Source organism: Cricetulus griseus, chromosome 5 (genome assembly GCF_003668045.3).
Source record: "Cricetulus griseus strain 17A/GY chromosome 5, alternate assembly CriGri-PICRH-1.0, whole genome shotgun sequence".
Classification (NCBI taxonomy): domain Eukaryota; kingdom Metazoa; phylum Chordata; class Mammalia; order Rodentia; family Cricetidae; genus Cricetulus; species Cricetulus griseus.
Window position 1 is genome coordinate 119,548,313 of NC_048598.1, and position 26,173 is coordinate 119,574,485.

The 26,173-nt window shown below is 48.7% G+C and overlaps 1 protein-coding gene across 3 annotated transcripts in view; it reads left to right on the plus strand.

Moving 5' to 3' along the window:
• Window positions 1–758: 758 nt before the first annotated feature.
• The window catches only part of Mideas (mitotic deacetylase associated SANT domain protein), a 64,586-nt gene continuing 39,171 nt past the window's right edge, over window positions 759–26,173 (plus strand). For 2 of the 3 annotated variants that reach the window (XM_027418476.2, XM_027418479.2), the window contains exon 1: window positions 25,760–25,894. The gene's annotated coding sequence lies outside the window, so the exon portion shown is untranslated. Of the gene's footprint in view, window positions 881–25,759; window positions 25,895–26,173 lie in introns of those variants that run through there. The other variant, XM_027418477.2, reaches the window with a different exon arrangement.

The following is a 26,173-nucleotide window of genomic DNA, read 5'->3' on the forward strand; positions in this document are numbered from 1 at the left end:
CTGTTTGACTGCTTTGTTAATGCTTACCAGCGACTCAAAAGGCAGCTCACTGTTGATGTAATTTTTAATATGCTGAGAAAAATTATTTTGGGCAATGATAAACTTCAAAATTGCTATCGCCTGAAGCTCCTTTCACGATCCACCTTGTAAATCACTTTTGGCTTGTGATGACACCCGAGTGCATCAGGCTCCAAAGACTCTGATACTTGAGTGCTAAAGGAAGAGGCGGAAATCCGAGAAGAAAGGGAACAGAACGACTATTTCCCAGCCCTGACTGGGGTGATGACATAGTTCCTGAAACACAATGCATGGTAAATGTCGTGCGCAAGTAAAACCCGGGGAAAGTGACAGAACAACCCGTGCAGACCTTTAAGGGGCATGAGGACAGGAGACTGGGGTTTGAAGCAGGCCCAGTATTATTTAGGGAAATAGCTCACTGCTTTCACAATGACCACTCTAGCCCAAATACCAAATGGAAATCTTAATCTCCTTCCTCCCGACTGTGTGTGGCGGGAAGGGGGTCGGTGGGGGACTTTTTTTTCTCTAGGGTCCCTTTAACTCAGCCCCTGCACTTCAACGCCATCTTCCAGACCCAAGGAATAACAGGGTGTCTTCGATCGCACTTCCACCGAGCACAGGGGGCGGCTGCAGCGCGGGGCACCGAGGGTCTGGCTGGAACCGGGGCGCAGGCGGGCGGGGCGGGAGGCTGCAGGGCCCTGCGCGCCGCCGCGCTAGCTGCTGGGTCACAGCCCGGGCCGCGCCGCCGGCTCGACGAGGAAGTGACGACTGCGCCGTCCCGAGAGCAACAAAGTTTGAGTCTGCGGGTCGCGCTCGCCTGCGTCCCGCGCCCCTCGGAGCTGCCCGGCGATCCAGCGTGCTGGTGAGTGGCGGACACCGCGTGCACTTCTCGCCGCGGGGGCGCATTCGTCTAGGAGGACCTGGGGTTCGTTCGGGCTTGGCGGCGCGCGCGGGCCGGGCCCTGGGGTGCTGGCGGTGGGGGTGCAGAAGAGGGACAGAGCGGCGGAGGTCTGGGCCAGTGTGGCGCCCCTGGGGTTGTTGCTTTGCCCTGGGACTCCCGGGGAGCGACTCCTGAAAGCAGAGATGCCTGGAAGGGGCTTCCCAGGACCCGTGTCCGGAGCCAGCCCTCTACCCTGCGCCCCATCTCTCCGGGCTGCGGGCAGCCGCCTTTCCAGCCCTTCCCGGTGTTTCCCTGGGAAACGTTCCCTTCCTCTACGCAGTCCTCCACCAGGTTGCAGAAAGGAAGTTACAGGAACTTTCCCTCTACTTTTGTTTGCTCGGCCTTCCAGTGAGCAACTCAGAACTTTGGGTCAACAGCCCTATCCATTTCCAAAAAAAAAAAAAAAAAAAAACCAAAAAAAACAAAAAACCGAGTTGTCCCTAAACCTTCTTGAAACAAGCCCCTTCCGACTCTGCACTCTTCCTCCCTCCCCACCACGCCCCGAACCCAACAGTAAGCTCTCTAAGGCCTAACACTTTGCAATTTAGCCATAAAAACTGTCAGCACACCCACGTACATATGTGAGTGTTTTCTATATAAAACCCAGAAAGCCGCTTCCAGTGGACTCCGTCGCATCTTGTTCTTTTCTGTGTTCTAAAACGGCTAGGGCTGCAGGAATGTGCCTGGGAACTTTGATGGTGGTTCCTGCCACCCTCCGTATCCTTGTGGCTTTGGGTCTTTAAAGAGCAGCTGTGAAGTTTATGACATCTTTGCAGAGTAGAGAGACTCCTGGCGAGGCCCAGAGGCTAGTGCCCGGGCTCCCTGGTTTGTGCTTGAAGCCACAGTAGCGGGCCATGGTGATGTGTGCAGGAATGTGTGTGTATACAGGCCTTGGACACTTGGAGATGGGATGGCTAGAGGTTGAATGGTGAAGTCCCTAGCAGCAGCTTCCTGCCTGTCTGTAATTACTGCGTGATTGCACAGTCAGGCTTTGTTGGCGTGGATGTTTATACACACGCTATTGTGCAATGTGCAAGATCTTGGTGGTGGTGGTGAACAAAACGCAGATTTGCATTGCAAATGCTGGGGACAGATCTGGGCCTGAACTACAGTCCCTGGATTCTTTTTACCCTTTAACTTTGGCTGGGTGACTTGTTTCCTTGCATTTCCCTTAACCTCTGACAACTTGCCGGAAAGTTCGGAGCCTACTCAGGAAAGCAGCTTTTCTACTACTTACTGTAGAATACTTTAGGCAGCCTGAAAATTGGGCCAGGAACTATACCTTCATGTGTCCTAAGAAAATGTGGGATGACGTCAGCAGGAAAAGGAGATAGGAGATGACTATCTACTCTGCCTTAACGGAAAGGCTATTTGAATTAGCAGAATTGCGCCGGTAGCAGGATTGGGGCTAGTTATAAAGAAGAATCACAAGTCACGTATGTCTGAGCTGGCCAACCAGACTTTGAGCCTTGAAATTTAGGTGGGTCTTAATTCCTTTATTGTGTTCTGGGCAAAGCATGTTTAATGGCTAAAGGAAATGTGCTGGGGCTTTGAGACTAAGTGTCTGTGATGGGTGTGGGGGAGAGGGTGACTCACAGGTTTTCTCTAGCGTGGTCCCTACACCTACTTCCTCAGTACAGCCTGCAGCACAGGCCAGGTCAGGGTCCTCGTATCGACCCAACTGCTGCCCTGCAGGAAGCAGAGTGTCTCAGTTACTTTTCTATTGCTGAGGAGAGATACCATAACCAAGGCAACTTATAAGAGAAAGCATTTAATTGGGGACTTGTAGTTGCCATCTGTAGCAGCCCCATTTTGTGGCACTGATCTGTAGTAGCCTGTCTTTGTGGGGGCTTCAGTTGGAGCCAGCCGACTTGCCTGGTTTGTACCTGAGATGGGGAGTGTGGATTGAGAAAAGGCAGGAAAAGACAGAGACACAGAATATAGACAGGAGGGCAATCCAGTGAATAATGAGCGCCACAAGTTTATTTATCACCACAGGAACTTGTTTACAATTTCAGAGGGTGAGTCCACGACCATCATCGTGGCGTGGCGGCGGTGACAGACAGGCAGGCATGGCACTGGAGCAGTAGGTGAGAGCTGACATCTGACCCACAAGCAGCAGATAGGTGGGGGTGGGGGAGACTGGGCCTGGGGTGGGCTTTTGAAAACTCAAAGCACACTCCCAGCCTCACACTTCCTCCAACAAGGCCATACCTCCTAATCCTTCCAAAACAGTTCCACTAAGAAGGGACCAAGCATTTAAATATATGAGCCTGTGGGAGCCAAGCCTGCACACAGAAGGCTAACAGTTTGTTCTTGAGAGCTTCAACTGTAGTCGTGGGCCAGTTCAACTCTTCTGACATAGTCAAAAAGTGTGTGCTGGATTTGTGCAAGGTCATCATTCTGTCACCTCAAATGTCAATCTTAGAGTCTGTCCCGGGCTGAAGATTCACCGGGCAGTGTTTTCCCCTGTTGTGTTACTATGTGACTGCTTGGTACCAAGTCCCTGAAGGGCATGAGCAGTTCAGCCTCTTGGCTTAGAGTGGCAGGTCCTGGTGCCCCCGGTTTCAGTAGTGAAAACATCTCCTCATTTTATTGTGGTGAAAATGGGGCTATTTTGAAAAACTTTGACCTCGCTTCCTCACCCACTTTGCACAAATGATGGTTTGTAGCTTGATGTTGCCACTCACTTCACAGCCCCTAAGCGGCACCGGTTAGAAACAGCTAGGGTTCCCTCATAGCTGCTATCCCCAACTAAACAGCAGTTTCACTTGGAAGCCAACTGCTGGTTTGCAGCCTGTGCCATTTGAATGTCACTGGCATAGTGACCATTTGTTAGGCCAAAACATTAGGGCACAGTCCCTGGCAGGGGTGCTTTCAGAGACTGGAGGGAAAACATGTAAAATCAGGGTACTTCTGGAAAATCTAGTCCCACAGAGGAATAAGATTTAGAAGAAAAGCCCCACGACAGGAGGAGTAAAATTGCATAACCCTTGAGTTCCAGGGATATTCAGTTTTTACTGAACTTGTCTGTCAAGGTCCTTATCACCTGACCAGAAAGAACTGCCTCAGTGATACCAAGATGGATGATGGGAGGAGCATGTTTCCTTCTGACCCTCATCGAAAGAGAACTTTGCATTTATGATCTTTTATGTGCTCGTTGTACGATGAGACTAAAATACCTAAAGGCCCTCCCGGTGTGGCTGGCAGAATGGCAGGGAGGGGCCCCGGGCAAGGCCTGCTCCTTGGAGCTGTGGGGTCATCTGGAGCAGTCTACTCCAGTGTAGCTTGCCCGAGTTTCACACAGAACTCAAGCCCTTTTTTTCTGGCTTACTAGGCTTTGCCTCTGTTCGCAGAACTTACCCTGCAGTGCTACACAGTCCAGGCCTCGCTTCCTCACCCACTTTGCACAAATGATGGTTTGTAGCTTGATGTTGCCACTCACTTCACAGCCCCTAAGCGGCACCGGTTAGAAACAGCTCTGATTCAAAGCCTGGCTACATAACAAATACTTTTATTGTTCCAATAGGAAATGCTGAGGGGTGGGGGTAGGGGAGTGGGCAGATATGGAGTTCAGCAACTCCAGAAGAAGAAAACCAAACCAAACCTAAAACACCCCAGCAAAATGCTACTGGGCGAAGCAGATTTTTGTGAAGAAGGTGGTCTCGGTATAGAAGGCCTTTTATGTGGTCCTAGCTCGAGCTTGAAACTGCTATTTCTAGTTCTCCGCTTCCCTCTGGCTGCCTCTGGCCCTACACAACTTAGTGTTTTGACATAACAACCTACCTCCAAAACAGGAGGTGCAGCAGTCTTCGCAGAAGAGGACATTCCAGACTCTGAAGAAAGTGCTGCAATCTTCCAGATGCTGTGGCTAGCTGTGCTGAACCGCAGGCTTGGTTCCTTCTATAAAGCAGCCCTCGCTTGAGTTCTTGTTCTCAATCAGGCGTCTCTTTGTGAGACCCTTAAGCCTTCTTTTTCTGGTCCACACGACACAGGGCAAAAGTGCTAGGACTTTGTGTCTTTAGTGCCACTTGAAACACACATGGGGTTTTGAATAAGTCTTGGATAAAGGGCTGCTCTGTAATCTTTCTTAAATTCCTGTTTGCAAGGGTCATCCTCCTGCTCTGCAGTCTTCAATGGCTCCCCACTGTCCCCATGGTAAGGATCAAACTTTTGGGCTGGTGGTCAGGGCCTTCCACTTAGATAGAGGTCTGGCCTCTGCTGTTCTTCTGTTCCAAATCACAGCCCTGACCCAGTGACCCACTGTGGGTGTTTGTCCAGCCGCTGATGGCAAGCGTTCCGGCCTCCCATGCTTTCCTGGAGGCCTGGAATGCCTCCCTCTTCCTCTCTTCCACTTGGCTTAGTCTTGTTCTTTTCCCACCCTGTTCACATTTCCTTCCTTAAGTGTTTCCCTGCCCCCACTCTGTCGGCCTCTGCCTGGGACTCTGGTAACATCCACTGGGGCCTTCTGCTGGAGCAAGCCTTGGTGGAGAGGTTTTCAGTTTCTCTTTTGAGCATGGCTTCACCCAGACCAGCTGTTCAGCTTCCTAAATGTATCTTTAGATGGGTGAAATTCATCAATTTAAAGCTAATATAGACAGCTTTGTTTTGTATCTATTCCTCTGCTTCCAGAACATCTTGGTAAACATGACGATGATGGTGGTGATGGTGGTGGTGGCGGTGGTGATCGTGTTGATAGTGATGATGATGGTAATGATACTAAGGCCTATGGTTGAATTTGTCTTCCGTATAGATATGCACCTAAACTAAGCCTCAAACCCGTGATTCCTGGTCTTACTTACAAACACTTCTCCAGGCCTGCCTCCCCTGCCTGTTAACTTTTCACCTCATTAATTTTCTCCATGTCTAGCACTGCTTTTCCTCAGGGTGTCAGACAGTATCTGTCCAGGATTGGCTCTCACTCCTCCCTGGCCTGATCTGGGTGGGTTGTCCTGCCCATGATGCCCTGTTGTGCCTTGAGGCCTGTCCCAAGGGTGGAGGGGTTACTGCCTAGGTTTGCTTGGCCTTCCTTCTCAGGGAACCTGAGGCAAGACTTGAGATGGGCTGTTTCCCAGGTGACTGCAGGCTTGATTTGTGCAATCAGGGGCTGACCTATAAAACTAGGCTAAAGAAGAAAACAGTCTTGGGAAGGGGGTGGTCCTGGCTAAGCACTGACATCGGCCTTGATAGGGAGAATCCACGGGCTCCATCTAGTTCTCAGGCTGTGACTCGAAACCTTGTCTTGTAAAGTGGACTAAAAAAACATTTGTACATGATTAAGTTTGTGAGTGAGTGTGGGCATTTGTGTGTGTGACATGGTGCGTGTGTGTGGAGGTCAGAGGACAACTTTGTGAGGTCGGAGCTCTCCTTCTAGCTTTAGGTGGGCTCTGGATTGTCCTCACCTTTGCTCACTGATCCAGATCACCAGCCCAAGATTGTTCTTTCTTTTTATACTCAAGATATAATTCACATAGTATAAAGTAACCTTATATGGTAGATTCTTTGATTTTTTTTTTTTGTTAGCTAGAAAAAAAAAATTGGTAGATTCTCCTTCTCCCCCAGCTTTCCATTTCCTGTTGTGAAGCTAACATAGATGCATAGTTCAAAATTCAAATGATATGTTACATGGAATAAAACAAGTCTCAAAATAATGTCAGACACAGACAAAAGAGATGGCTACACATAATTACAAACAAACACACACAATATAATAAAGAGAATTAGGAAAGTGTGAGTTAACTGTGAAAGACTTTTTTCTTAAGAAAATTACAAAGCTCAGAAGCTATAATAAAATATTAATAAGTGCGGGGGCTGGAGAAATGGCTCACTGACAAAATGCTTGTGTGAAAGTATGAGGACTGGAGTTTGGAGTCTCAGTACACACTTGAGGACATAATGGCCAGCCTGAAATCCTAGCACTGTAGAGATGAGATCACTGGACCAAGCTGACTGGCTAGCTCACTGAAACAGTGAGCTCTGGAGTCAAGTGAGAGACCCTCCCTGCCTTAGGATATAGAAGGTGAAGGACAATCCCTGACATCAACCTTTGGTCTTCACGTACATGTGCACACTCGTACACTCGTGTGCCCATACATGTGAGCAAGGACACGCATGTATACCTCTGTCACACACATGCAAAAGTGAGAAACTTGATGAGTGCGATTACATAAAATTTGAAAAAGAGGTCCCATCTCTTATTGTGTCTTCAGTACTACTACAGTTTCTTGCAGTTAGACAACGAAATTTGACATTTTTTCGGCTACTCTTCCAGATGTAGCCTTAGCAAATAGAGGAAAATATGAATCCATACGTGGAAGTTTGGAGAGTGTTCTATACCAGTCCACATGAGGCTGCTTCACTATACCCAGGGGCTAGACTATATTCTGCTATGTGAATGCCATGATTTATACCACTGGCCTCTTATGAAGGAGTGCTTGGATTGTTTCCAGCCTTGCAACTGCAAACAATGCTGCAACTAATACACCAAATTCACTTTTGATTGAAAAAAAAAAAGTTTTTCAAGACAGGGTCTCTGTGTAGCTTTGGAGCCTGTCCTGGAACTCTCTTTATAGAGTAGGCTGGCCTCGAACTCACAGAAATCTGCCTGCCTCTGCCTCTGTGAGTGCTGGGATTAAAGGCATGCACTACCACTGGAAATTCTTTTTTTTGGGGGGGGGCTCAAAAAAAAAAGCTATGATGTGGGTGCTGGGAGTTGAACCCCAGTCCTCTGGAAGAGCAGTCAGTGCTCTTAATTGCTGAGCCATCTCTTCAGCCCCTCCCCCAAGCTTTCTAATCATTTAGTTGTCCAGAAAGGAAGAGACTTAGTATATTCTAGGTGAAGAATGTGGCTTGATAAACACCAGGAAGATAGACAAACTGTCCCAGCTCCCAAGAGGCATGAAGAAAAGGTTCAGCAACACAGACATGGCACCCCGAGACAGCTGATTAACATAGGGCTAGTGTTATGGGACAGCTATGGAGCTCTCAACAATGGCATGATGAGGGCTGTAAAGTGGGTCCCACATGCTCACCTCTTAGTCCAGGTGAGACTCAGACAGAGGGCAGAGCTGAATTGGTGGGTAGTCAGTAAGTGAGGTAAATACATAGCTGGACATTGGTGGTGACACCTTTAATCTCAGCACTGGGGAGACAGAGGCAGGTGGATCTCTGAATTTGAGGCCAGCCTGGTCTACAGAGTGAGTTCCAGGACAGTCAGGACTGTTACACAGAGAAACCCTGTCTTGGAGAAAAAAAGGAATACAAATATAATTAAGATGAGCAATTAAAGTCCTCCAGGGGATACCAGGTGCACTGTAGACATATTTGCTCTTTTTTTTTTTTTTTTTTTTTTTTTGAGACTGAGTCCTTCATTGTATTCAGGCTGCCTTCAAGTTTGCTCTTTGTTCAAACTGGCTTCCCAGTGTTGTGACTACAGGTTTACACTACGATGCCTTGATCATATAGGCTCTTGATATTTAAATTTGTCTTAACCTGTTCTATTTATAGAAGAAAGTACAGTAGCCAAGATTGAACACCTGAGAAAGAGGGATGTGTAGTATGAAATGGGTGTGACTTTAAATGCTATTGTGTTGCACAGTATGCTGATATTCTACCACAACAGGCTTGGGGGCTCATTAGCCCATGCTTACCCTTGACTGGAACAGCAGGTTTACATGGCTGTTTTTTTTTCTTGTTCTATCTTACCTTCCTTTCATTCCCTCCCATCCTGCTCTCTCTCTCTTCCCTTCTAATAAGGTTGACTATTTGAATTTATATAATGTAAATGAATACGGTAAGAGCCCATTGTTTTGTGCCTCATGCAAGATCATGGGGGCTGTAAGTTAGAAGATAACTGTATGAGGCTAATCCAAAAAGGCTCTTTGAATAGGTGCATGGGAGATAATGAAAAGGAGAGCCATGGGGCAGGTTTTTAGTTGTAGTTTGCTCACCTAGGATGCAGGTGAAAACCTTATGTTTGGGTTGTGTGTACTTGGTGTGGGGCTGTGAGGGTGCACTGCCCGTGTGCAGGGGTACCTCGCTCTAAGGTTGCAGCCTTCTATAAGCCCCTTCCTTGACCTTCCTGCTGAAGGTCAACAAGAGGCTTGCAAACAAACCACTGATATGAATTTGTGTCTTCTCGTGCACACCTCTGGGGTACCTTAGGGGCCAGCAGCCACATCTGGACCTATCTCGCACTAGAGGAAGTAGAGGCCCAAGATTTCTCCTACCACCTTCTCTAAGGGGCTCTAGCAGACGGTGTTTTAGAATCCGACTTCTCCAAGTTGGAGAAGAAAATTGGTCACGGCCATAGCAGAGGTAACCTTGCACTGTGTGGTTTAAATGCTGTTTTCTCACACTAGCTTGGTTCTTTCTCTCATGCTACATTCATTTATGGAGGGTACAATGATGAAGAGAGTTCAAGCCTGCACTCCACATTTACAGTCTGTGAGGGGACAGTTGGGCACAAAATCCAAGAGCATTAGATAATCCAGTGTTCAGGACTAGTTAACTCTTCTGTGGTCAAGGGAGCTTGGAGACAGGGAAGGCTTAGGAAGACATTACACCTTGCAGGCTCCATGTGCCATGAGGGCTGCCCTGGAATTAAAGGAGGGGCTTGTGGAGTTTGGCCCTTCCAGTCCAGCAAGCCACCTGATTTTCCACCAGGCTACTCCAAAGACACAGCATCTAGGTAAATATGATGGCTGTAATTCCAGGCAAGCCTGGTTATCTCTGTAGCCTCTTGGGTCTGTTAGACATTCTGGAGCAGACATTTGGGGGGGGGGGTTACCAGGATATAGAGAGCGGTGGGTCATGTGAGGAGGAAGTGGGGAAATCACTGGTTAAGGGCTGTGGCTGAAGAGTTAACAGCAGAGGCCGAGAAGGCAGTGAGGTGAGGAAGGAAGGAAACAGGAGAACGGATGTCAGGAAAGCAAGGGGGAGAGAAAGCTGGGCATTTGTTGAGAATGAGGACTGTGATTTTCGTGCATGAAATGATGGTGCCTTGCACTTTGCCCAAGTTCCCCCCTAGTGTTTCTTTAATTGGCTTAAAGCAGACCCGCTATTGATCAGTGGGAAGTCAAGAAAAGAGAGTGCTGGAATGTCTCATGGGCCACAGGGTTCTGTGTGTAGATGGGAGACACTAGGATAGATCTACTTCTTAGGTCTACAAGTAGAAGGTGACTCTAGCAGAATTGAAAAGAAATTTACTGGAAGGGTATCTGGTGTCTCATTGGATGTCCTGAAGGAAGGTTCAGAAATCAATCAGGATTTGTGGGAAGTTGGATAGCCAGAACCAGAGCCAAGGTGATGAAGACACTGGCCCAGGATTATTGCTGAAAGCAGACCCAGATGGTACTACCCCCTCCAGAATGAGCTCTGAACTTCCCCTGCCTTTGGGTACCACTTATTCTCTAGACAATGGTTCTCAACCTTCTTCATGCTGTGGCCTTTAATATGGGGTGACCCTCCCCAACTATTTTGTTGCTATTTCAAACTGTAATGTTGATAGTGTTATGAATCAGAATGTAAATATCTAATATGTAGGATATCTGATATTCTACCTCCAAAGGTGTCTTAACCCACAGGTTAAGAACTGCTGCTCTAGGTAAAGCCCAGGCTGGGCATTCAGTCAGCCCAGCTTACCTTATCTTTCTGCATGCTTGTTACTGGTCCCCAGGAACCAAGTTCGAGAACTTGTGGCTTCTCTAGTGGTGGGTGGAACTCTGCTTCCCACTGCATCTCAATGCCAGGTGTCTGAAAACAAGGGAGGGTACATGCTAAATGGACGGTGTCCCCTTAGAATCCAGAGTCTATTCTAGTTATTCAATTAGGTTGTTTGGAAGTGCTGAGTGTGGGAGAAAGAGACAGGACATCCCTCTTGGGCTTTTAAAACATCCACCTCTTGCTCATAATCTTCCTGGACATCATTCCAAATCTTTAGCCTTCAGTTAGGCTTTAGGATTGTTGTATGCTTTGGAGAGCCAAGTGTCTCGTTAGCAGTTGGGTTTCTTCTCTGGAATTGGAGCCATTCCAGTGGAAAATAAGCATCCCAGCATGTGGGGAGGCCAGCACATTTGACTCCATTTGGAAAACTTCAGTGCTGTCCCATGAGAACAGGCACCAAGCATTGGGCTCTCTAGTTAACAACTGCTACTTGGATTTTGTTCCCCTTCCAAGGCTGCAGGAAACTCACAGGATGGTGAGGAATTTGGGAGGGTACCATCTTGCTTTTCAGACCTGAGGTTAGTGTTTGGCCTCTGGTTTGGTTTGTGAAACAGGAGGTCTATGGTGCCCCAGTGGTGGGCACCCCTCTGGTTCTGAAGATGTCAATCTAGGTTAAGAAGTTCTATCCAGTGTTTTTCCTGAGATAGGAGCTAAGGCACTGTCTGCCTGGGGCTGTCAGCATCGCCTATCACATCCTTGTTCAAATTTCCAAAATTGTGAGCTCCAGTCCCCTTCTTATCCTTGTACCGAGCACTCTCTCCTGCCAGCCTGGTCCCACAGCTGCGTCAGCCCCACATGAACACACAGATGCTATATTTAATTATGAAACTGTTGGCCGATGACTAGGGCTTCTTATTGGCTAGCTCTGTCTTAATTATTAATCCATTTCTGTCAATCTATATATTGCCACAAGGTTGTGGCTTACCTGGTAATGCCTGGCATGGTGTTACTCCTTCGGCAGCATCACAACTGTCCCGTGGGCTCACTCTGTCTGCCTTTCCTAGAATCCTCCTCCTCTCCTAGCCTCACCTATCTTCCTGCCTGGCTAACCAATGTTTTATACATGAACCAATAAGAGAAACATACACAGAATAACATCTCCCACCATATCCTCACATTATCTCTCTGAAGCAGGTCTCCTTGACTAAAAATGTGGCCATTTGGTTCCAATAACCTTAGACAAATGAACTAATTTCTGTTAAAAAAAAGAAAAGAAAGAAAGAAAAATGCAGTGTTGAACTCACCAGTGTTTAGCTATGATGACCATCAGTAGTAGTTCAGGATTTTTCCCTTGATGCTGAAGCTTAGTGACTAATGTGGGGTCAGGATTGTCAGGTTGGTGGGGGAAAAGTTGCATTCCTGGCCACATTGACTTTGAGCTAATTTACGCTGAACTGGCTCCCATATATCCAGATGAAATAAATTGTGTTAAGAGCAGCATTAAAGGTGGAAATGAAGTCTCAAGGGACCTGAGTTATTTTATTATAATACAGCTTTGGTAATGTCAGCCTTCTTAACACTCTTTAGAGCTGCCCACATCCTGCAGGAGAAACCCTACCTTCCTCAGAACAGCACCAGGCCCTGAAGTCCCAGCCCCACCTCCCCTTGCACCTCTGCTGTCTAAGCATGGTCCTTTCTGTTGGGGCCAGGTCCTCACTGCTCCTCTCTGTGCTTCCTCATTGTCCCCTCTGTGTGGATTGCCCTCCCTGCCCTTTTCCCTCTTGGCCCATGTCCACAGAGCCAGCTAGATGTCACCTGCTTCCATGTTGCCCTTTTGAGCCATCACCTTTGCATTTCTGGCATCAATTTCCTTTCCCACTGTGAGATGTTAGAATCAGATGCTGGTTTGCCTGAAGTCTCACTGGCCTAGAGTTGTGCCTGGCACACAGTAGGTGTTCCACAGGGTGGACACTAAGGGCAGCCTGAGGGACTGTGGGTGCAGTGGGATGGGACCTGGTGGTTAGCTGTGCATGCAGAGTGGGTAGTCAGCAGGGCAGCCTTCCCCCACTCCTGATACCAGTCTCCCTTAGTTCCTGCAACTGCAAATGACCCCTTGATGTTCTGCTGTTTCTTTGAGACTTCCAAGACCCTGGTGAGGGCAGAAAGGGACTTAGAGCGTAGGAATCACAGCAGCTGGGCTTGCCCACTCTGGGAAGGACTCAGATGAAACATCCTGACCCGGTGTCTGTGGCGACGAACTGATTTGAAGGTAGCAGACTTGCCTTACCCGGGGAAACACAAATCCTGGCTGCCCTTAGAGGCCCCTCAGCTCTTCTGCACGGCAGTCTGCTGGCTCTGCAGAGGGAAAGGGAGAACAAGCCAGCCCACTGTGGGAAGAGAGATAGGGCTCTTTCGGATGAAGGACCTGCTCAGTCTAGTCGCTCTTCCTGTTAGAGGGTGGGGAGAAACTTGTCTTCCTGACAGGCCCCTGCTCTTGGGGCCTTTGTGAGTCTGTAAAATGATTTGGAATGTGAGGTCCTTCCCCATTGGAGATGCTGCAAGCCTGTGAATGCTGCCTGCCAGGTGGTTGCCATGGTGCCTTGTGGTGGGAACCGGAGGTTTTGTGGAGGCAATCCTTCACCAGATAGACACCTAGGATCTGTATGCCCCTTGGAGAGTACTGTGGCAAACATCTTTCTCACTATGGCTGCTGAACTGGACTGTATTTCTCAAAGCTGAGGTAACCTTGGGCAGAACTTGAGTGCATTGCCTATTTGTTCAGTGGTGAGTGCACAACTTATGTTGTTCCTAGATAGATGTCCAAACCCTAGAAATACATGGTGTTTCCTCTGCCTTTTAGGAGCCCATCTTTTGCTCTTGGCAGATCCGATCGATCAGGGGCAGCCTGGATGGTAGATGTATGAGTCTAAAGTCCAGAGGGGTTTCAGCTTATTTTAGGATGGTCAGTGTGCAGACACTGCATTAATCTGTATCTCTGTGGGACTTCCTCTTCTCTCTTCCCACCCAGCCTTCTACTGTGCAGCCCTCTAAATGTCTCCTTATCATTCTGTATCAATTCTATATGAGTATATATCACAACAAATCAGTTTTACCTCCTCCAATGTCACAGGGCATACAGTCATAGGATTTTACTCCAGATGCCCAACCCACAGGAGAACTGGAAGACATGCACTTTAAAAACTATTTATTCATTTATTATATGCATTGATGTTTTGCCTGCATGTGTGTCTGTATGAGGATGTCAGATCCCCTGGAATTGGAGTTATAGACAGTTGTGAGCTGCCATGTAGGTGCTGGTGGGAATTGAATTGGGGTCCTCTGGAAGTCAACCAGTGCTCTTAACTGCTGAGCTATCTCTCCAACCCTGGAAAACATGCATTTTAAGAGATTCAGGGGGCTGGAGAGATAGCTCAGGAGGTAAGAGTACTTGCCGAGCAAGCATGAGGACCTGAGTTTGGATTCCTACAGGCCTGGGCCTGGGGTGGAGGCAGGAGGATCCCTGGGACATACTGGCTGTGTACACAGGCATACACAAACATTCCACCCTCCTTCCCTCCCTCCCTCCCTCCCTCCCTCCTCCCTCCCTCCCTCCCTCCCTCTCTCTCTCTCTCTCTCTTTCTCTCTCTCTCTCTCTCTCTCTCTCTCTGGGATGGGGAGAGATAGATACGTACAAAGCTCTGAGTTCAGTCCTAGCATTGGCAGCAGAGGTGAGGTGAGAGGGGTGCACCCTGATTTCTGGAATTGAGAAGTATTGTCAAAAGAACTTTGGAAAATGCACAACCCTATAAACTCACAGGGAACAATATATATTTTTAAATGCCAAGCTTGAAGCTGTAAGAAAATGCTAAATGCTAATTGCCTTTCACCTATTGGTGCTACTCTTGGGAATTAATTCTAAGGAAATTGCTCTAAAAAGGAATAGAGAGCTATAAGCATGGAGATATTTGTGGCAATGTTGTTTAAAATAGCAAGAAAATGGTTCCCAGCTTTGGGGTTCCATGTGGCTAAATAATTTATGATACCTGGACTCTGGGGAGTCTTGTGCTGAATTAATATGAAGATGATGCTAATTCATAGGAGAATGTTGATAATTTGTTTATTTATTTATTTATTTATTTATTTATTTTGGTTTTTCGAGACAGGGTTTCTCTGTGGCTTTGGAGGCTGTCCTGGAACTAGGCTGGTCTCAAACTCAGAGAAATCCACCTGCCTCTGCCTCCCAAGTGCTGGCATTAAAGGCGTGCACCACCACTGCGAATTTTGATGAACATAAGTGAAACATAAAACTGCCTATGCATATATTAGGTGAATGCATAAAGATCTTGAATGCTTGGCCATAGTATGAATTGACATAATGCAAATGCTGGGTTTAGGTGAAAAGGTTATGCTTGGGGGATTTGTATATTTGATGTATAGTATTTACACCCTTAAATAGACTAGGCTGCAACACTGAAGACTTTGGAAATGCGTTGGGAAAGTCAGGGAGGGACTCTGAGCCTCCCATCTGTAACCACCAGAAGGAACCAACTGCTCTGACTTATTGACCTCTGTCGCTGTATAATAGGGCTGGGGAATTCAGATTGGCCTGACCAAACAGGCTGGCTAGCTGCTTACCATCAGTGTTCACAGCATGAGGACCCTGCCTCCTGCCGTTGGTTCACGAAACTCTAGGTGGCTCAGAGACCAGCAAGTTGCTCAAGTCTGAGTTTCCAGGGAACCAGCCGGCAGAATGAACATGTAGCCCTTGAGGCACCCACCTACTTGCAAGCCCTAGCCACAGGTGGTGAGAACCAACTCTCTCTTCTGCACTTCCTAATTGGTAGCAGGAGGGTGTGCTCTGCAAGCTGACCTCCACAGTCCAGCGTCAGCCAGGTGGGGCCCCAGTGACGTAGTGTCTTGGGTGTGTCCACTGTTGTTCATATTTTCATATTAAACTTAGAGCTGTTTTTTTAGTGCTGGCCATATGAAGCCTTCGCTTCCATCCAATCCACCTTTGGCTTATCAAGGAGAGTGTCTGAGTCCCCATATCGTCAACAGCTTGCAACTTGATGCTGAGCTGCCACTGAGAGCCACCCTTTTCCCGATCACCTTGTCAAATCAGGGCGTTTCAGAATGTGTGGTGCCTTCCCGTGGCCTCATCACTGTCACGTCAGCCCTTCTGTGTAGCCTTTCCTTCAGAGTGGGGAACTTTTTTTGACACATCTTATTTCTGTTTGGAGACCCTTTCTTTGTCCTTTCCTTGTGACTAGCTCAGGATTGTGACCCCAGGAGGAAATGGAGACTCCTTGGCAGGGTTTGAAGTCTTAGGGTAGGTGGGGCTACAGAGCTCTGGGTGTATCTTGAGTGGGCAGGTTGGAGCTTGCTGAAACAAGGGCCACTGTAACAGAACTTGGAGATAGGCCTGGGTATGTCCAGACCTATCTAGGACCCTGTTATTTTAAATATATGTCTACTAAAAACCAAATTCCAGAACTGTCCAAGATCTGGGAGTTCTTCAGTCTGTGATCAGAAGGGCCTTGTGGCTGGAGGCTTGCCAGGGTCAAAGAGGAATTGGGAAAAGTGTGGGTTCACTCGGGGCTTGCCTGGATGCTCGAGGGTTATTCAGGATACCATGTGCGTGTGATTGGAGCCAGGGTCAAGGCTGTCACATCTCCCTTGTACACAGTGTCCATTCCTATGTGCTCTGCTCCCTCCTCACCCTATCCCGACCGACAGTGAGCTCAGCTCTGATCACTGATGGTGGTCGAATATTAATTACTACAGACTCTAAGTAGCAGGCCATCTTCCTGAGCTCAGGACCAGCCCATCTCAGTTCCCTAATTTAGAGACCACATGTGTGCCCCAGGGTTGTCAGCCGCTCATTTTTTTTTGAAGCTTGAAATACATTTCCATAGAAACAGTGCTATAACTGGTTTCTGGGTTCCTAGGCTAGCCCACAAAGAGCTCCGGTATCACCTTCGAAGCTGCTGAAATGAGGTATTAGTAAAATTGAGAGTACACATGCTGATAAGAGTCAGCTCGGAGAATGCTGGAGGTTAAATGGTGTGGGTTTATTTGGGTGACTTCACTTCTTATGTGACAAGTGTCTTTCAGATTGTCCAGATAAAGTTCTGGGGTCCTTCTGCCCACAACTATCAACACCCCCCACACACACACACCTGTTTGTGTTCCTTTCTTGTCCTCATCTCGATGCCTGGGACTTGAGCCTATCTGCCCCCTCTGGGACTTTGGCCCAGGGGTATTGTACTTTGAGGAAATTTAATCTGTGGCTCCCCATCCTGGTCAGGCTCGTCATCAATCCTTGTCATTTAACCCATCCTCATCAGCCCGACAGGACAAACATTCCACAGCAACAATCTGCACTGTTCAGACTTCTCACCTGATTGCGTCTGGTGTTCCTGCGGGCGACTGTTTGCAAGCCTGCCTCTACACATCTCTTTGGGCTAATTTTGTCACTTCATGTGATTTCCTCGGAATGGTCAGTGTATGGAGCCCATTCACAGTTTATCCTGCTGCTGTATCATACCGTACCACAATCAAAGGAGATTTCTGTTTCTCGCCTCTATAGACAGTTGCTGTGAGCATCTCTTATTCCAACTGTGTTTGCTGGTCTTTTGGATTGTTTTCATAGTCTCTTAGTCATAATTCCAAGATCAGAGTCTTAGATTCTTGAAATACAGTGTCAGGCCACATTCTAGGATGGGTTAAGCAGATCACAGTAGCACCACGGTGTGTGTGTGGCCGTTTCCCCACAGGCCCTCCCAACAGCAGCTTTCTTGTCTTAAATATTTATTTATTTTCAAGTTGACTCAGCTGTAATGGGGCCTTAATGGTGCTCTAATTTGCATATCCTAAAATCGCTGCTGAGACGACATTTTCCCTCCTGACGATCTGCTCTCTGTGTTTCCGCATATGTCAAACCCTGCTCATCTCCTTCAACTGCAGAAGCCCTGCTCACATGTATCTCTGGCTTCTCTCTTGGGAACGTTCTTCCTCCTTCACTGCCTGGGTGGGGCCTGCTCCACAATCTTGTCTGATTCACCCTCACACCTGAGGGGTTGACCATTCTAGTGACTCTGGCCTTCAGCCTTTGATTGCCGGGTGGGGGGGTGGGATGGGGCGTTAGGGGTTGTAGGGCTTGGGGTGTGGTGCTGTGGTAAAATGACAGGCCCAGGGGAGCCCTGAGGTAGAGGTAGGAGGTTAAGAGGGCAGGGGCTTGTCTGGGGAGCTTTCGCAGAAGGTTCAGAGGTGACCTACTTGGTGGGTGGCTACCCAGAGAGTGCCTGGAGAGAAACTTCAGGCTTTAGAAGTTGAGAGGAGGACCCTGGAGTTCGTCTGGTCTAGGGATTATGCACTTGAAAGGCTAGCAGGAAACTGGAATGATGAAATGACAAGTGGGCACAAGTGAGATGATAAATGACAGTAACCCATGCTTAGGAAGGCCCAGGAAGAGCAGAAACTTAGAATGTGTAGTGTGTAATGTAGAGTGACTGCCATCCTTACCTCCTGCTATACCACTCCTTCTTTAAGGGGACTTAGATGCAGTTAATGTTCCAACTGATTGCTTTTGTTGTTGTTGTTGTTGTTATTTTGTTTTGTTTTTTTTTGTTTTTGAGATATGGTTTCTCTGTGTAGGCCTGGCTGTCCTGGAACTCGCTCTGTAGACCAGGCTGGCATGGTGGAGATCCACCTGCCTCTGCCTCCCAGGTGCTGGGATTAGAGGCCTGTGCCATCATGGCCTGGATGCAACTTTTTTTTTTTTTTTATGACAAACCAGAAACCCTAATTTTCAGTTCAAATATCCTGATTTATTTAAAAAATTTTGAGGTTTGTTTATTTTTATTTTATGCATGTGGAGATTTGCATATCTGTCTGCATACTACTTGTGTGAAGTGCTCAATGAGGCCAGATGAAGGTGTCAGAATCCCTAGAACAGAGTTACAGATGGTTGAAAGCCTCCATGTGAGTGCTGGTAATTGAACCCAGGTCCTATGGAAGAGCAGTCAGTTCTCTTAGCTGCCAAGCCATTTCCCCAGTCCCTAAATCTCCTGATTAAAAAACAAAATCCAAAAACTTGGCAGTAAAGTCAGTTAGAAATGAAAGATAATATGTTGGTTAGATCTAGTATCTCTGAGGGGGAGAACGGCTTACCAGGCTCCAGCCTGCATCCCCTCCTTTTATTCAGCTTCCTTATTTGGGATGTACAGAATCTGTATCCAAGGTTGAATTGCATCTGTATGACCTTGGGAGAGTGGCTTTGCCTTCTCCAACCTCTGCTTCCTCTTCTATAAAATGGGGATCATGGCTTCCTCCCAGGGTGCTGGTCAGGCATGCCCTCAATAGATGTGTTAGGTAGGTCCTGTGTAGGATCATCCAGAAAACTGAGTAAGAGTCAAGCTTAGATCTTTGCTCAAGTTCAGTCTGTACCACATGCTATGGACCTGCATTCATTAGGATTTCTCGAGGTACCTGGACACAAGAGTCTTTCATTTCCATGGAACATTGTAGGTTACTTTATGAGAGCCTGAATGCCTGCCAGCCACCAAGCTTAGACAGGAGGCCTTGTAACACAGTGGACTTCATGTTGTAGGCTCTAGGACCCAGGAGGCCGTGTGTCAGTAATAATAATATCATGCACCACTGAACCTAAAGAAGCACTGATTCCAATAGGTACTATTATTTTATGTCAAGCTAAAAAGAGAAAATGGGGCCGGAGAGTTGGCTCAGCAAGTAAGAGGGCATACACATACTGTTCTTGAAGAGGACCTGAGCTGGGTCCCCATATCAGGTGACTTACACCACCTGTAACTCCAGCTCCAGAGGATCCAATGCCCTTTTCTGGACTCTGGGCACCTGTACTCATGTGCACATACTGATACACACACACACACACACACACACACACACACACACACACACACACACACACACTTTAAAAATAATAAAATAAAAAATTTAAAAAGAGAAAATTATGGTCCTTAAATCATTCATACAGGCATATGGGCCCAGTAGCAAAGATGAATTAAGAGGATGGATTGAACCCAGGTGTTTGAAATCAGTCTAGGCAACATAGTAAGACCCTCTCTCACACATAGAAACCAAAATCCAACCAAACCGAGCAGCAACCACAACAAATAGACATTATCCCTTGTCACAGCATCCTGATTTCATAGGTGCTAAAATGGGGGGAATATACACCATAGAATCAGTGAAATGGAATAAAAATGAAAGTAGCAATTAAATTATGATCCATATATCAATTACTTGCCATCTACCTATATATGGTTTTATGAAAGTTCTTGCCAAAGTATTCACAAGTACCCACAGAGTGCAGATACTGTGCAGACGTCAGGGTTACCAAAATCTAAGCTGTGCCTTTGAGGAACTCTGATCTGACCCATGTTGCTCTGAGCTAGAGAAGGCCAGCAAACAGAGTCGGACGATGTGTAGATGATGGAGTGAAGATAACCCAAGGACCACTGTGTAGAAACAGAGATCTAAGAGGGGTTTGAGCGTCAGGGGTTTGCTGAGGAAGTGCTATCAAGAGGAAGGGAAACAGAAGCTAAGCTGGAGCCCACAGGCAGCCCTACAGCACAGATGGCCACACTCTAGTCAGAGGATCCTTTGGTGGGGGCAGTGGTGACGTCTTAGCCAGCACTCAATTGCCAGCCTGGTAAAATGAGAGAACTCCAACACCATGTATGCATCAGGTTCCCTTGCTTGGAGGAATGAAGAAAGGCTTCTTGGAAGTACTGCTGGGAGACCTGGGCGTGGGTTACCTGCAGACAACGGGAGAAGGAAGAGTGAGGAGAAGGCATCTTGGGAACCTCAGGTCATCTGTCTGTGTTGGGCGGGGACGGGGCTGGGAAGTCGGACGGTGTTAGAAGGTCCTGAGAATGTGAGTGTCTTAGCAGTCTGGTTTACAGCCCCAGCTTTAGGCAGTAGGTGGTAGGAACTACTAAGGAATGGGCACTCTGGTGGCTTGGGGATCATACAGCGTGTATAGCTAGAGCAAAGAGATCAGTTAAGGAAGTGAGGAAAATGATAACCACCACAAATCAAAAAGCTAGTGTGGGCCAGATATTTAAAACTCTCTCTTGTCCACACTTTGCAGATGAGCAACAGTATAAGTAGCCTGCTCAAGGTCATCAGGTTAGTGTGAGTCAGGATTTGAACTCAGGTCTTAACCTGTGTTTTTAACCTAGATACTCCCAAGACTATGAATTTTGGATTCCAGTCTGTGACTTATCAGTATTTGTTTTTACTCTAAAGCAGGCTCCATTGCACACACTGGATCTCTGGGGATCCTTCCTGGCTCACTGTAATGATGTAGATAGAGAAGCTGGGTTCTAGCCAATAGCCAACAAGGGAGTTTGTCCAGGGCTGGTTCTGGAGTGGGCCTGGGACTGTGTTGAAGTGAGGTATCTGGGAAACTGGCAGCTCTTGTTGCTGAAGAAAGGGTGTCTCTGTCCCTTGGCCCTGCTGGCCAGCCCTCCCTGGCAGCCACACCTGTTTTGTGCTTCTCACTGTACCCAGCCAGACATCTCTCCCAGAGTGACAGCAGCAACTGGGGACATCTATAGAAGCTCTCTTTCAGGCCTGACAAAGGCACTGGAACCTGGCTAGGCCTGTAGGGGAGGGACAAGTGGGAAGTACCCGGGGATGTAGACAGCTGGGGTCTGGTGCTGCAGGCATTCCCCAGAACAGGTGATGTAACTGGGAACCAAGGAGGAGATCCCTGGTTCTCAGGGGTAAAAGAGATCAACATGCAGAGGCTTCTCCATCTAAGTTTCTGACTAGGTTGGTTCTAAGCTGTCCACTCGTTCAGGAAGGACCTGGTCAGGCATTAGAAGAAGACACGGCCATCAGAGGGATGTCCCTAATCAACCCACACTCTCAGTGTTGTGGAAAGGATACAAAAGGCATGAAGTGGGGAGCTGTGGAGGGACATCTGAGGTAAGACACCAAATTGATGCTGGAAAAAGTCCCTCTGGTGGAGCCCAGCAGAGGTCATTCTAGGACCAATGGGGCCATTTTGGGTGGGAGTGTGTGTTTAAGGATATTTCCTGGAATTAAGTTCTTGAAAGGGAGAAAGTGGTGGGAGGAATAAATACTGAGAAATAACAGTAATAACCCCTTAGAATAGGGTGGAGTTATTGTAGGCAAAACAACAACAAAAAGCTCAGAGAAGGCTCTTGACAACTGTCCCAAGATTGAACAGATTTATTTTAGACAGGATCCATCCTCAGTCCTGCTTTCCTGTCTTTCCCACAACTTTCTCTCTCTTTCCTTGTAGCTCTAGGCAAGGAGGTCCTAAAGATAGCATCTTTATTTTGCAAAGGGAAATAGCAGTAGGGACATAGGGAGCCTGACATTGTGGACTTACTGTGTCCTTGTTAGTATTTGTGCCCCCAGTGAAGGGATGCGAACGCTCACGTGTACTGACTTCAGTGGAGAAGGGAGGGAACAGAGAAAGAACAAGCATGCAAACTTGGAGGCTGGGGAGAAGAAAGCTTGTTTTTTGAACAGTATTGGTATGTAGCCCAAGCTGCCCCCAAACTCTTGGTCTTCCTGCCTCTGCCTCCTGAGTTCTGGGATCAGAGAAGTGTGCCAACCCCTCCCTTCCTTCCCTCGCTTCCTCCCCTAGCATCTAAATGCAAGGCCTCATGCACTGAGCTGCATTCCAGTCCTAGAGCTCTTCATTATTCTGTAGTGAACAATGCCAACAGGGAGTTAATGGAGGTAGAGAGGTGGGCAGTAGGACCCTGGGTTTCTTGGAAGCCCCTCCCCATTCTTTATAACATTTACTGTGATTTAACTCATGTACCATAAAATTCACCCTTGGAAGATTTTACAAAATAATGTCTTTATTCCATTTGTACGAACGTTTTTGCCTGCCTATGTGTGTGTGCACCAGATGAGTGCCATGTGCCTGTGGAGTCATACTCTCTGGAACTGGAATTATGGATGGCTGTGAGCCACCATGTGCATGCTGGGAAACAAACCGACGTCCTTTGCAAGAGTAAGTGTTCTTAATTGCTGAGCCACCTCTCTAGCCTTATCCTGCTCCCTACCCTAAACAGGTTAATGGGCTGGACATAGGTGATGACCACTCAGGGGAGTGCTGTCTTACTCTGAGCTGTCATGAGAGTTGACATCATCCCAGGAAACCTCTGTAAGGCTACACTCAGATCTGGGAATCCAGTCCAGGATGCTTTGCTTCCTGGAGTGTTTCTTGGCAGATACACAGGGACCTGGAGCCCTGCATTTCTCTGTCCCCTGTGGTTTTCGAAGAAGTGGGGTGGTAGGGGAAAAAATGGCATTCTCTGGGTGAAGTCTCAGGAACACCTCCCTACCCCTCTACCTCCACCCCCAGTTTCTAAAACCAAAACTTTCACTTCACAAGTCAGTGATTCTGCTTTGTCATATCTGCAGGAAGACTGACCTCCAAGGCTTTCCCAGAAGGGCTGTAGCTTCCTCTATATCACCCCATTTGCTTGGTGGGAGGTAGGCTTCTACCTTGTCAGGTCAGCCCCTCTCCTTCTTTCTGAGGTGGCCCAAATTCAGAAGGGTAGCTGAAGGAAGAAGAAAGTGTGCTGCTCAAGGAGGGTGGCTTCCTTCGGGGCCACTGACTTCTCTTTCTTGTGCATCTTACCATCTGCCTCTCCTCCCCATGCGACTTCTGGGACGGGCCCAGCAGTTTGTGTGGTGGGAGAGGAAGTCCCCTGAGACCAGGTTGAGCAGTGCTCTTTGCAGGGATTCCCACTGGTTCCCGTGAGGCCTGGCTTTATGGTGGCAGACTCTTCTAGGAATGTGCTCCCCAGCTAGGTCATTTTAGGGGATGTCCTGGGACTGGCTTATACTCTTTTTCAGGTGCTCCCTCTGGGCAGGCCCTGGTTAGTTGCAGGGGTTGAGCCTTTAGGAAGGTCAGGATGGCTGCAGGTTTAATGAAGGACTCTGGAGACCAAGTGTGTTGCTTTTGTTTTTTCTCACCTGGATGAACTGCCTGCCACAGGGAGGAAGAACTCTGCAAATGGAAACACCAAAATGACTTTTAGACCTGGCCTCTGCCAGGAGCATGGAGAGTCTAGCCTGTATGAGGGGGCGGGGCAGGGGGATACCGTGTACCTCAATTGGTCAGTGACCTTCTCTTTGGGGGACCAGAGGAAGAGAGGTGACAGATGATTGAGTTACCCTGTGACCTCATGCAAGGCATGCAAGCTCTCTGGTCCTGTGTTCCCATCCGATGAATGAGAGTGCTAAAATACTCTCACACAGCTGTTCAGTCGCTGTTTGGGGAAGTGTTTGGAGACTTGTCATAGCGGATGCTAAACTGGGGCTGGGGCGTCTGGATTTTTCCTTGTAGAAAGGGGTTTCCTAGGCTCCTCCATTCATTTTCAGGTTCACAGAATCATGGATGTTAAACCGGAAGAGATTTTTTCAGATGTCATCTGGTCTAGTCCCCTGGCATGCTTACTGGTATTTTGTAGCTAAAATTCTTTGACCTGTCTGTCATGACATAGGGCAAATAAGCCATTGTCCTCTGGGGGAAGGAGTGCCTTCCAGGTGCAGGTGCACACAGGTAGCAATGAAGCCAGCAAGAGTAGGAAGAGGATGGATGGGGATACCATGCCTCTTAGGTCTTGCAAGTGTCTATGAAGAATGTCCCCTGTTGTCTGTGTTGTCCACTCTCTAGGTGAGGTGAAGGCCCAGGCCCTGCAATCTCAGGGTAAGAGCCATTCCGCTGTGCTTCCACTTCTGAGACAGGAAAGGATGCACCTGACACTTAGGATGGGTCGCAGGGGAAAGTGTCTCTCAGAACATAGTGTGTTCCTCAGTGGTTTTTTCCTTCAAAGGAAAAACCTTCTGACTCATCTTAAGAAGCAACAACATCCAAATAGCAAAATACATCTGACTTTCCCTCAGCTCTGGAAGACCTCTTGAGTTTCCCGTCATTCACCAAACAGGAAAAGAGGCATCACAGGCTAGGACCAGAAAATTATGTCAGGGCCGTTTAAGGAAAGCAAGGGGGAGAGAAGGACGGCGATGTGGCCTAGAGGCAACGCTGCTCAACTTAGGCCTGAGTTGTGAGAATTCAACCCAGGAGCTTTTCATCTCCTAAGTAATGGTCACGTGAGTCCTTTATAGGGACAGGGCTGGTTTCTCTATAACCTTCATACCATGGGCAGGCTGGTGGCTTAGAAATCGAAACCCAGCAAGGCTGCTAATAAAGTGCCTCAGAGAGGATTGTGCATCATGCTTTACTGTCTGCAAAGCCACAGTTTTCTTTGTGGAGGAAAGCGACTCGTGCCCTGTCCACCAACACACACACACACACACACACACACACACACACACACACACACACACACACACCCCCACCACACACTTTCCTGGCAGGCTGGATGGGTTTCCAAACATTTCGTCACTGTCTCCTCCTGACCTTGGTGTGCAAGGAACAAGCCGCGTGGCCTGTTGGTTACAGAAGAGCCATGGGGTGGGGGGACGGCTCAGGCCTAGGCTTGGGGTGGAGGGTGGCCAAAGCCTCTGCAAGTGGAGGTGAGGTCTGCTGGAAATCCCCAACCCGGGCAGCCGCCCTGAGGTTTAAAGACGCCTCCCTGGCCTTATTTGGTCGCAGGAAGTGGGCGGTGCGGAGCTTGCAGGCGGAGAGGCCGCCCAGAGACAGTTGTGCTGATGAAGTGGTAGAGCTGGTTCCTGCTCGCCGCCGTGCCGCGCGCGCCGGCCAGCCACTGGGCGCTCGGCGCTCCCAGCCTCGAGTTGTGCAATCCTTTGTAGCACGCCAGCGAGTCCTCCTCCTTCGCTGTTGCCTCTCGCCCTCTCTCTCTCTCCTTTTTTTTTTTTCTTCAAGCTGTGAGCTCAACCGATGAGTCAGAGTCGTGCAATCCTGACACTGCATCGCAGGACTGGGGGTGACACGCAGGGAGGGAGAGCGCTCTCCAGGCGGACTGTAAGGGCGCGAGGCGCGCCGACGCTGCCGTGTCTCGAGCAGTGGGTGACAGCACGCACGTCCCGCCCGGGCCCTGCCAGCAAACTTCCCCGCTTCGGGAGGCGCGGGCTTGGCGAAAGCCCCGCTAACGCCGCGGGGAGGCGACGGCGCCTGTTTGTTTTTAAAATCCGGGAGTGCGTGCAGGCGGCTGGGCTCCTCGGAGGCGACCCAAGGCGGTGGCGGCGGCGGCGGCCCGCGGCGGAAGGAAGGGAGACTGCTGGGGCCGGAGGCCGAGCGGGAGCTGGGTAAGTGGTGTAGCTCGGGGGACGGCCGAGGCCTGCAGGCGGCTGGACCAGCGAGGGGATCCCGGGGCGACCGTGCAGGAGGTGGCTGCAGCACTGCACACGCGGGGCCCCCGGCGGCCAACTTCTGCGGCCTGCGGGGCGGCGGGAGCCGGTACGTGGGGCCGCCGTAGCCCTCCTCTGCCCGGCCCGCACCCCGCAGCTGCGTGTGCAGCGCAGCCCCGCCGTGTTTGTGCAGCTACGCAGCTCGCCCGCGGCCCGCCCACCCAGGCGCGGCCCCGG